The 12636-nt window shown below is 38.2% G+C and overlaps 2 protein-coding genes across 3 annotated transcripts in view; one reads left to right on the forward strand and one right to left on the reverse strand.

Annotated features, from left to right (window-relative positions):
• Nucleotides 1–12636, reverse strand: part of LOC120400755 (dermatan-sulfate epimerase) — a 267676-nt gene that overhangs the window by 179167 nt on the left and 75873 nt on the right. The window lies entirely within an intron of this gene.
• COL10A1 (collagen type X alpha 1 chain) overlaps nucleotides 1–12636 on the forward strand; it is a 62757-nt gene that overhangs the window by 605 nt on the left and 49516 nt on the right. The gene's annotated exons all lie outside the window — the stretch shown is intronic.

The following is a 12636-nucleotide window of genomic DNA, read 5'->3' on the forward strand; positions in this document are numbered from 1 at the left end:
ATGAAAAACCCTATTTCTGCTGTGTAATCCCCTCACGTTTCCAATGGGATACATTTCAAATTGATAAGGGGTTATGATCTAGTTATTAGACCATTTGAAAACAATGCTACTTTCCTTTCAGATTAATCACGATAGATTTTTAATAGCCTAATTACAATATTTGCTGAGTTATTAACATGGGGTAATTCCTGTGAATTCAAAAGACTTAGGTTCAAAATATTCCAGAGCCCCTCAGTGATGCTCGTTACATAAAGTGTCTTTGTACAATGCTGTTAACAAAAAGAGGGATGAACCTGCTACACTGAAAGATTTAATTGAAAACATATTATTTAATTTCCGTTATGTTTCAATGTGTTTGCAAGTCATTCCATTTAAATGCTTCAACAATGCTAATACTCCAAAAGGGGTAAAAAAAACTGCACCAGTTATGGCACAAAGTTAAGGATGTACCAACCATGAATTACAAACTCCCTTTCTAAGGGGTTTATTATTTTACCTTAAAAAATGGTTTGAACTGACAATTGGTATTTAAGCTTTTCCCCTCTCCCCCTTTCAATTTTTCTTCTGCATGAGTTTGGCTGGTTTTTCTTTTTTATAACATGGACAAAAGGGGAGGGAGGAACTTTCTGTGGCTTCAGATGCTTTTTTCATCATGCTCTACTGAAAAACAGCAACTTTTAAAAAAAAACTTAATTTTACATACCACTTAATCCTTAGTTTGGAGTGGAAACTTTTCAGCAAATGATTTAGGGTCACTCCATTAAAAAATACGTTGAGTTTTAAGATTTGAAAATTGGCTCATGAACAGAAAGAATACATTTTCAATGAAGATTCCAGAGCACCTTCACAATAACACTGTTACAGCTTTACAATAGGGACTGAAATTATAAAGCGTAACTTTTCTGAGGGAATCATCACAACTCACCCAAAGATCATTTTAACAGAGCCTCCAGAATATGTACTACCACAGGAGGGCTTAAACTTTGCACTACAAGAGATGTTGGCAATTTGCAGATTTGCAGAGTGTGAAGGCCAGATTTAATTTACACTAAATCAAGCAAACTGTAGCTGCCCTTATCCTTAATAGAGTGACGCAACTAAGAGAATCCTACAGGTCAGAACATGCAATTCCCTTCTCTCAGATCAGGTGAAGCACTGCACTCTGGGACCTGTTGTCTAAGGGCCTCATCTTTATATTAAAAAGTGAGAGAGTGGTCATTAGCTGTATTGAGGGCCACAGTTTGGTGAACAGTCTGTACCTTCACCCCTGGGACAAAACATTTTATTGTGACAGCTTTGAAGAACTTATTAGAATGTTTGATATTAACAATCACACTTCATCATCCTACAGACTGAATGGCTCATATAAATGGCTTCTTTATACTGTTATGTCTATATGTTGCATTTAAAAAAATATATTGTTTTGAGGCACCTCTTTTTTCAATCCTTGCTATTGGGCTTTCAAGATGGGTCAGAATTTATTACACTGACTGTGAAGTGCTGGGACATGGACTGAAATGGAGATGCCTGGAAAAAACCCAAAAAGCAGAGTAATTAAGTAGACTTTGGAGAGCAATTATACACACTGAAAAATAAAACAAAACAGCTATGATAGTTATAGCTCTCAGCTGTACTTCATTGCATGCAGTATAATACAGCAGGGATCTCTGAATGTGAACATGATGCCATATTAATGGGGGGAAAGACAGATAGAGGAAGGAACAAGAGCCATAACTTCTTTTATGCGGCTTCTTTTAGCTGGAAAATCAGGACCTTAAAGTTGTTTGACATTTGTTTTTAAATTTACTTGATTCAAATCACTTATCACACTAACTAACTCAGTAAAAGTGACCAATATGATGACGTAGAATGTAAATATAGTGAAACACTCAAAAATTAAGCTGCCCGAGGGACTCAGAGGCAATGCCACAAGAGAGACCCAAGGGCCCAATTCAGCCATATACTTAAGTGCACACTAACTTGAAAAATCTCAGTAGTCTCAATGATTTCAATAGGACACCTTACATGCATAAAGTTAGGCACAGCTTAAGTACCTTGTTGAACTGGAGCTCCAGTTTGGATCCTGGATTTTGTCTCTTATTTAAAACAAGTAATCTTGTAGTGATCCAAAATAATACATTTCACTCTTCGTGTTATTACACTGATTGGACCATTGCAATAGTATTTCTTTTCATAAGGTCTGACCCTTTTCCTAGGAGAGGGACCACATCAGATGACCCATCCTAGCTAGTCCCTTAAAATTAACAGGATCTGGAGGAAGCGTCATCTGTTCTTCCTTTGTCACAAAGAGGCATTAAAGACTCAGAGAAGGGAATCTATGAGACAGAGAATTCCAGAAATATTCAGCCCACCATAGTCATAAGCATAACATAAGTCTCTAAATAGACAGATGGAGACCTGCACCAAGAATAGTGGCCTTTAAAACAGTCACCAAAAATTCACTCCTGCAACTCATGACTCCAGAATAAAGTAAAAAGGAGAACCTATAAGAAAATGTAAAGACAGCAACAGTCTTTAGTAAGAGTGGCGACACTACAGTCCGAATTCAGCAAAGCACTTAATTATGTTAAGTTCATCCCTTCCAGCTCATGCTTAAGTCTCCCAACTTCCTATACCATTAAATAAAATAAGATTTTTTATTCTAGCATACAAAAGGGCCAACCTTTTTTTTTTAAACTCTTTGTTATAAGGAAACTAGCACACTGTAATCTTTAGCAGACAGTTTTTACTTGTACAGGAATATTGAAAATAAACATGGAGTCCCAGCCAGATTGCATGAAGACCAGGATTGCCTGTTTTCATTTTAAACAGGATGTGCCAGCAATTTTTCTTTGATATGGCATGCAGCCTTGCTAAATTCAAAGCCCCAAGACTTCGAGGTTGCTAAAGTTGTTTAGCACCGCTTGTCATTCAAAGTTGATGGCTCTGCCTCTGCTGTCAGTTTTGTCATATTTGCACAAAAAGAAAATAGTGTCAGATGGGGAGATGGGAGGAGAGAAGACACACCACCATGGAAACTATGTTTATTCGTGTCTTACAACATAGTTGCCACTCATATAGCTTAATTTTCTGCAAAACCACATCATTGAACACAGAAGCCCTAAAATTCAGTGTATCCTGTATCTGTAACCTAATGCACTTCCCAGAGTGCCCTCATTCCAAAATAAAGATAAATATGCAATTTCTTGTCCAGGCCACTACGCCTTCTTTGATGTACACTGTCACCTGCACATTTTTTAAGTTGTATGACAATTTTCATTCAAGGTCACACAAGACACACATTATATCTTGGATATTTATAAAAACATATTAAGAGATATAAGGTTACTCCGTCAGTATAAGGTCACTCCATCAGTGAAGTGTTTAGAGGTTGCAAGTAATTTTCCATGTACTATATCGCTCAATGAAGTTAACAATATTAAATTAGCAGAATTATCAGAATTTACAAGTTATTTTATCAGCCAATTGGGTGCTTTTTTGGAGTCAATTATCCTGTTTAACACCCTGAACTGGATTCTTCAGTCTGCTAAGCACACCTTACACTATTCAAGAAGTGCCAAGTAAACTTAACCTGATAAGAAACAGCAAGGGGGTATATTCTGGCACAAGGTCACTCTCCAGTGGCAAAAAGCTGTTAAAGGTAGCAAAGCCAGTTCCTGCACCAGCTTATCACACAAGACCTCAGTATAAGGGAAGGGAGAGGGATTGTATTGTTGGAAAACATAAGAAGCTCAGGGAAGGAGGCACATGTAAGAGGAACTCCACTACACCTGACCCACCACTGGCATAAGATCACCAAGGACCTTTTGCTGATGACACAAGTTAGAAAGGTACTGAGGAACATTTATAACAGGGCCAGAGAGTTTGGGATAAGGAAGCTGCAACCCCTTTCTACTGGGGAACTCAGACATGGTGGAGATCCAGTTCATTGATCTTTTAGTACTCTCTTACAGCTCTTAGAACTTTTGTAGAGCTATGGGTCATTTCAAAACCTCCCGTCATTTGATTCCCTAGTTTTGACCCTTTTCCATACTGATTCTTTGGTTATGTACTCTTTTGGTGATTAACTGTTTGATTCTTCATGATTATTTCATTTTCTAACATATTTAGGATCCCAAATGTTGAATTCCCATTGTGGAAAGGGAAAAAAAAATCTGGATTCAAAGTAAAGTCATTACTTTACACAAATATCCTTCAAACTTTTCCTCTAAGTCTATTAACATTTGAATCATAGAATCATAGAATATCAGGGTTGGAAGGGACCTCAGGAGGTCATCTAGTCCAACCCCCTGCTCAAAGCAGGACCAATTCCCAACTAAATCATCCCAGCCAGGGCTTTGTCAAGCCTGACCTTAAAAACCTCTAAGGAAGGAGATTCCACCACCTCCCTAGGTAACCCATTCCAGTGCTTCACCACTCTCCTAGTGAAAAAGTTTTTCCTAATATCCAACCTAAACCTCCCCCACTGCAACTTGAGACCATTACTCCTTGTTCTGTCATCTGGTACCAATGAGAACAGTCTAGATCCATCCTCTTTGGAACCCCCTTTAAGGTAGTTGAAAGCAGCTATCAAATCCCCCCTCATTCTTCTCTTCTGCAGACTAAACAATCCCAGTTCCCTCAGCCTCAGAAGTGAGTTATAGTCCACAAAAGCTTATGCCCAAATAAATTTGTTAGTCTCTAAAGTGCCATAAGGACTCCTCGTTGTTTTTGCTGATACAGACTAACAAGGCTACCCCTCAGAAAATTAACATAGCTCCTGCACCCTAGTGAGACACAGAAGAGTGAGTTCCCAGGAGGCTTTCCTGACTTATAGGAATCTAAGGAACAGTGACTCCTTCTCTATCCTTCTCTTCAGGAGACAAAGAAACCAAACAATACAATCTCTGTGATGGGTTCTGGCCAAGCTGGCCAGTAAAAAGTTGGAAAGGAGACTGTGGGTAAAAGAAGCCATCTTTACCAAAGACTGTATCTTGATAAATTAAATTTTAGACTTCCAGATGCTTGTTTTCCCTTTATTTCCTAGTAAACACCTATACCTTTATCTCTTTTATTTGGTATCACTGAATCTATGCTCTTTTATTAATAAGCTTGTTTTACTTTTGTTATAAGCCAACTCAGAACTGTGTTTGAAGTGAGGACTATATTTACCCAGTTAAATTAATAAGCGGTGATGTACTGACTCTTTAAAGAGCAATAAATTTAATATCTTCTGTGAATACACAGCAGCAGGGTCTGTGCATTGCAGAGAAACTTCTCTGATGAGCTCGGGGACTGGAGTTCATGGAGTTGGCTGGGAGAACCTTGAGGAGTTTGTAGGTGAGGAAAAGAGACTAGAGTGGCAGGGAGCTGGCACAGAACTTATTCTTGCTGAGGCAGAGAGGTAACACAATGACTCACAACTCTGGGTATCCTCAAAAGAATATTGCAAGCTCATGAAGTTGTGTCACAGAGAGAGAGATTATTAACAGTTCTGTTAAATTAGTTGAGCTGGCTACTCAGGATCCACCAGTTAAATAACTGGAGAAAAATAATAACCTAACATTCATCAGAATGCACTTTCACACCCTGTAGTGACCGCCCAAGCTTACATGGAACTATTTCAAGGGACATTTCATAAATGCTGACAACTCTGTACAAATTCCATCTGGGTTTTAGTTCTCCTGTGGCAGAGGAGGCTTGTGATGGTAGGTATATTTGGAGGGGGAAAGAGAAGGGAAGGAGAAGAGGAGAAGCAATGAATCATCTTAATAAACATTCCCAAAATTTAATCCTGATCCTGTGCGAAATGGGGGACATGGAGCAGGGGTGAATTGTTTCACAGGTACAACTCAAAATGCTGAGGCTGGCTCTGAATGTCCACAGTATGTTGGAGAAGATACATAGTATTAATAGAAAGAGACTCACGAATGGCCCTGTAACTGTGCTTTCCATTGCCATGGGTTTTTCCATTTCTAATTCAACTGTCTTGCTCTCTAGACCAGTAGGGGCTAGTTAACTGTGTAAGTAGTACATGCAAATTTGGAGAGTAGTGAGGGTGGATACAAGAAATGCTATTCATCAGCAACCTTGCAGACAACTAAGGAGCAACAACTTGGATTCGATGAGGTGGTCCAGTCAATCCTCACTTGCAAGGACTGTGCTCCTAATAAAGAGCTTCAACATGTATTGAATAAATACAAGTTGAAATATAAATACAATGAAATTAACGTGTCTGGAACTGGGGAGATCCTCAGTGATTTGGACTGAACTCCACTCCTCTGCACCTGTTCCCCTCCATTTATATATTCCACCTGTCAGTGACTTCACAAACACCTTTGTGTGATCCACATTTCTACCCCTCAGAATGTATTTTGTGCATTCCACTTGACTGTAATATATCCACAACAGCAATCTGCCAATGTCTATATCATCACTGCATTACCATTCTGCATCATCACTAGCCACTGCCTGTCGTATTATTTTGAAGGACAGCACTTCACTGGACGTCTTTAACATGCTAAAGATTAGTGATCTATTAAAATGCTTAGACTAGATTTATCTGGTGGAAGGTTCAGAGTAGGATTACAATTTGTACGTGGCAGCTAATGCACAACTAGACCATTCTCCATACCTACATTTTGGAATGAGGAGTGGTCAGAGCCACAACTAGACCATCTAGAAGTGAAGTGCCTTAGATCTTAATGTGGACATCATATAAAATCCAGCGATGAATTGCTAGAACCTATATATAAAGGATATATGAAGGATTATTAGAGAGAGAGAGAGAGAGAGATTTCCCCCTCCCCCCCCCCCCCCACACACACCATTTAATAGTCCTTAGCTTCATGTTTGGGGTGATGATAGATTTCAGTCCACTTCAGACTAGGGACCGAATGGCTGGGTAGCAGTTCTGCAGAAAAGGACCTAGGGGTTACGGTGGACGAAAAGCTGAATATGAGTCAACAGTGTGCCCTTGTTGCCAAGAAGGCTAATGGCATTTTGGGTTGTATAAGTAGGGGCATTTCCAGCAGATCGAGGGATGTGATCATTCCCCTCTACTCAGCACTGGTGAGGCCTCATTTGGAGTACTGTGTCCAGTTTTGGGCCCCACACTACAAGAAGGATGTGGATAAATTGGAGAGAGTCCAGCGGAGGGCAACAAAAATGATTAGGGGGCTGGAGCACATGACTTATGAGGAGAGGCTGAGGGAACTGGGATTGTTTAGTCTGCAGAAGAGAAGAATGAGGGCGGATTTGATAGCTGCTTTCAACTACCTTAAAGGGGGTTCCAAAGAGGATGGATCTAGACTGTTCTCAGTGGTAGAAGATGACAGAACAAGGAGTAATGGTCTCAAGTTGCAGAGGGGGAGGTTTAGGTTGGATATTAGGAAAAACTTTTTCACTAGTAGGGTGGTGAAGAACTGGAATGGGTTACCTAGGGAGGTAGTGGAATCTCCTTCCTTAGAGGTTTTTAAGGTCAGGCTTGACAAAGCCCTGGCTGGGATGATTTAGTTGGGTTTGGTCCTGCTTTGAGCAGGGGGTTGGACTAGATGACCTCCTGAGGTCCCTTCCAACCCTGAGATTCTATGATTCTATGATTCAGAAAACTGAAAAGAAAAAAAAAAAGGTTTCTGTTCAACAGAAAGGTGCCATTCTCAAACAGATTTTAAAGGCAATAGTTGCATTTGGATGTAAATCCCAAGCCAAAAATCCCCAACCAAATATAAATATTAGCCAACATGCAAATAACAGGCCTGATGTTTAATGACCATATTTAGTGTGCAAACAGTTTTATTCTGAGTACCAAAAATAGATTTTCCTCACCTTCCCATGTGAAGAACTTATGAGCACCCAAAAGCATGTTGTGGCACTGACAGCTGATCAGAGATTTCAGCATTAAGTAGCACAGGAGCAAAATTTGATATACATAATGTAATTTTTAAATATAATTTTAACATATATAATACATATCTATGATACGTATGTTAATACATGTAGGTATGTAAGTATTATTACATGCACACACAAAAATAAATGTGGACATTATCTGTCAGAAAACAAGGCCAATACAGACTGTGAACTGGACTGCTGAAAGCTCCAATCTGAACTCATTCTTTTAATCTCAAAAGAACTGAGAGGTTTATGAAAAAGAACAGTAAAGAAAACCTAAATTAATTTCTTTCAAAGCTCAGAAATAAAAATATCAGCTCAGGTTAGATTTCAGCCAGCTGTTTGGGTTTTTTTTCTTTGTTTTAAACCAGTCTGTCTATCTGTAATATTCATACCACTGTTACTACTTCTGCTTTACCAACTGAGAAATGAACTAAAAGTCAAGAGAAATGAATTTAAGAAGATGATAGATTCTATTTGGTTGTTGATTCTATGTTGAATGTTTTATATTTGTTAAATAAAGCAGGAATTCTAGGCACTGATCCTGAAAACACTAATGCACATGCTTAACTTTACACATCTGAATAGTCCCACTGAAGTCAGGCTACTGAGGTGCATAAAAAGTTAAGCATGTGCATAAGTGTTCACAGGATTGAGGACTGAATGAATACATGATACAAACTATCAACATCCTCCAGTGGTGAGGTCTGAATATTATCAAATAAGTATAAGATTCATGTATCTTCTCTGTATTATCAGAGGAAACTATCAAAATGTAATACTTCTAATTTAGAAAGCATAAGCAGCTCTCTTCTTTTTTGTTTCCTACCGTAAACACGATCTTCATAGTTTAATATGTATATTCAGCTAGCTTGGCACTGTCTATCTATACTGTCTGTCTATCCACTATCTACCAGATCCTTTTAAAGCTCCTGCTACCAAACTAAACATGTTATATTTCATAAGCAAAGGCCAGTTGGAAAGAAACATGTACTAGTTTTTCTAAATATAACTAAATAAAAGTGACTATATTAGTGGTGGGAAAATATTTATAGAATTCTTCCTAGGTTGAAGGGCAGGTTTTGTTTGTTTTGTTTTTTAAACTGGCATCTGATTTGAGTAGGAAAAAAAGCAGGTAACATTCAATATAGGAATGACAGCAATTGCACAATGCCAAAGGCTTCTTAAGGTTTCACAATGATTTTTGGAGGTCAAAGAGTTTCACTAACAATAGACATTTTTCCATCAAAGGAAAACAATTAAAAAATAGAACATGGAGAAAAGGCCTTTTTTCCCAAAAAGAAATGTTTCACAAGTCTCATTTCATTGGAGGCTGTTCAGTTTTTCAATGAACAAGAAAAACTGTTTCCTTTTTTTGTTTGTTTTTTTAAATTTTGAGGACAATATTACCATTCTCCTACCAGCTCTAATTAACAGAGAGACTTTTCTTTTTATACCACTTGATATTTAATAAGTCTATTTTTAAATATTTCAAAAGGAATTGCAATTGTTATGCTATGAAGGCACATAATACATATTAGCTTTACTATTAATATTATAAATGATATTTTCTGCATCTCCACCACACTATTCTGGAAACCGCAGCCCTTTGCTGATACCACAAGGATTACAAGCCGATGTACATGAAATGAAGGAACATTTATAATAAAAATCAAGCATCAGAAACACTGGTGTATCTGGGTAGCGGATAGTAGTGTTAAATGAGTGTCCTGGGACTTGTTCATAATGTAGCTTTATTCAGCTCTACTATAGGCCCGATCTAAAGTCCACTGAGATCAGTGGGCTCTGAATTAGGCCTTATACAAAACACAAATGTAGCAAACCCCCTCAGGCACTAGAACTCTAGTCAGCATTCAGACAAAAGACACATTTGTAGAATTTTCTGTTCCTGTTTTTCTTTGTCAAATGTATTGATAGAGTACCATTCATATTTTAAAAACAAATCAAATACACCTTTCTGTATTTTTTTTTAAACTGTGAAACCTGAAGATTGTATTAATGTAGAGAGTGTCGGGGTTTGTTTGGTTTGTTTTTTCCTTTGTCTCTTGATCATGCAAGTAGCTTCAGTGACTTAAGTGGTTCAGGATCTAAAAACATGAGCCTCTATCACATGAGCTACAGGAGTAACTCCATTAACTGGCAGAAAGGAAGTTCAATTTTTAAGACTGACCACGGGGTACACAGGATGTCCTTTCATAGAAAGGCAAAATCTATTGTTGCAATGGCTTCAGAGAAATTTATCTTTTATTCTTTCACCTAATCCGTGACATAGGTCTGAAAATATACAAACCCAATGTAATGGATACCTGCAGGTGTTATCAAGGGTGTCCTCTGCCTCATTGCATAAGCACATCATAAGTTATGCATGCTCGCCACAAAGTTAACATTTGCCATACACACCAGCACCATAAAATACCTTTTCTTCTGTTCAAAATTTACTGTGCAAACTCAAATTAGGATTTTCAGTCTCTTAACAGCCAAATCCAAATTTATTTTCACCTAAAAACTCAAAGGTGCTTCTCAGTGAGGGGTATTTCTCTGCCAATTTTCAAGTTTCTATCTTCCACCATTTTGGTGCAAAACATGTTACATGGTTTTATATATATACTATCGATATCGAAAACAGTTTTACACTCTCCTCATATTCAATGGCATATGTGTTTTTGCTGTATTTGATTTTTTAAAAGTCACCAGCACTCTGAGTGTCCTACAGCTGTTAATTTCCAGTTCTACATAATCTGCAGAATATAGTGTACTCTGTGGAGCAAATATCATAATGCAGGATTTAGTGGGAGGGACACATAACCAGAGTATAAGAAATGTCCTAAGGGGCGTTACTACTGTGATGCAGCAATTACTAGGGAACAAAATGGCCTCATAGTAACTGCAATAAAATTGCAAGACCAGAAAGCCCACTGGAAATTACCCTTGCAAGGAGGGCTGGATTTATAGGCAGGTGACCCAGGTGACTACCTGAGGTAATGGCCTTGGGGCATTGTTTTTGTTGTTAGTGACAAAAGGGAAAAGAATGTTTGAAGTAACATGTTTCAAGTATTCCATATGTTGATTCATTTTTCACTAACCTCCTAGAATGTTCTGGGCCTTTGTAGAATCTCATGAAACCTTCCAGACTTTCTGAGAACTACATTTTCCTTCAACATCCTAGAATGTTGTCAGCGAGGCTGTTGCGGATATATAAGGGACAGGGTGTTACCAGTCAGTCAGCGAGATATAAGAACAAACTGAAGTGAAATGAGAGCCCAGCTGCAATATTGTGAACTTGTTTTATTGTGTATTTGTGAAAGCATACTTGGGTTTTAAGACTTGAAGAGTCTTGAAGAATATAAGTAGTGACTAAAGGGCATATTTAATGACATACCAGAGATATCTATCGAACCCCTATCTACACAACAATATAAAAGAAATATTGTTACTTCTTTTGCCACACTTAACACGTAATTTTGGATATCTTTCTAAGACTGAAGAACATAGACTCTAGAATATTGTCTGTTTTCCCTCATAGAAAAGAAAAGATGCCCCCCCAAAAGCCTTCAGGAGCTCAGTATAGGAAGTGAAAAGCTCAATTGCAATCTAGTTTGCAGCCAGGGGAAAATTTGATGGGAAAATATCTGAAACAGAACGACACAGACCAGGCTTGGGCAGTAGCGATTGTCCCAATGCAGAAGAAATTGAGGAGTAAAGCGAAAATGATGGAAATCCTATTACTAAGGAATTAGCAGATTTGCTTGAAGAGAAGGAATGGAAATATGAAGGAAATGATGAAGTATTGTCCATTTTTCCTGGCAGCATAAAGGAGAGTGATAAGGAAGAATATGTCTCACATGAAAAGGAGAGAAATGATAAAGAAGAATCAGCTTTGCATGATGACAGAAACAGCGAGAAAAATTGCACACCACAAATCGATACATCAGATCCTGCTTTATGCCTGACAATCTTAAACTCTGCTAATATTGACTGTACAATTTTGAATGGACCAGGCAAAATTGAGGCTATGACATTTCCACTAAATTATCAGAAGTGACACTTCCCAAAGTCAATGTGAAAGAGTGCTCGAGAATGGTGAGAAACTGAATCAGCGTTGGTTATTTTACTCAAAATCAAATGACAAAATTGTTCCATTTTTGTTGCAAAATACTTCACAAGAATGCAAAATCTTGACAAACAAAGAATGTTACTTGTGCTTTCTGGGTACAATTACTGGCATAACTTAGCTGATGCTCTAAAGCAACACGAAAAGTTACCATCTACTCCAGATGGATGGAGGTCGAGTCCAGGCTCAATCTGAATAAATGCACAGGTGCAGAAAACCAGCACATTATTAATGTAGAAACCCAGCACTGGAGGAACATGCTCAAGTGTCTGATCTCAATTATCCTCTTCCTTGCAAAGAATAATTTGGCTTTCCAGGGCTTGTTGGATAAGTCGTTCACTGAACATAATGGTAATTTAATCGGTTTGGTAGAGCTCCTTGGGAAAAGTGATGATGTAATGCGTGAACACCTACATTGAGTAGTTTGTAAAGAGGCTATGGACCATTACTGCAGCAAAACAATTCAAAATGAATTGATTGACCTTATGGCAAAGAAGGTGCTTGATAACATATTTAGCGGCTCAGCAAACCGAAGTACTATGGCATAATAATGGACTGCACTCCTGACATTAGTCACAGTGAAAAGGTGTCATTTGCAGTAAGATTTGTTG

This window comes from Mauremys reevesii, linkage group 3 (genome assembly GCF_016161935.1).
Source record: "Mauremys reevesii isolate NIE-2019 linkage group 3, ASM1616193v1, whole genome shotgun sequence".
Lineage (NCBI taxonomy): Eukaryota > Metazoa > Chordata > Testudines > Geoemydidae > Mauremys > Mauremys reevesii.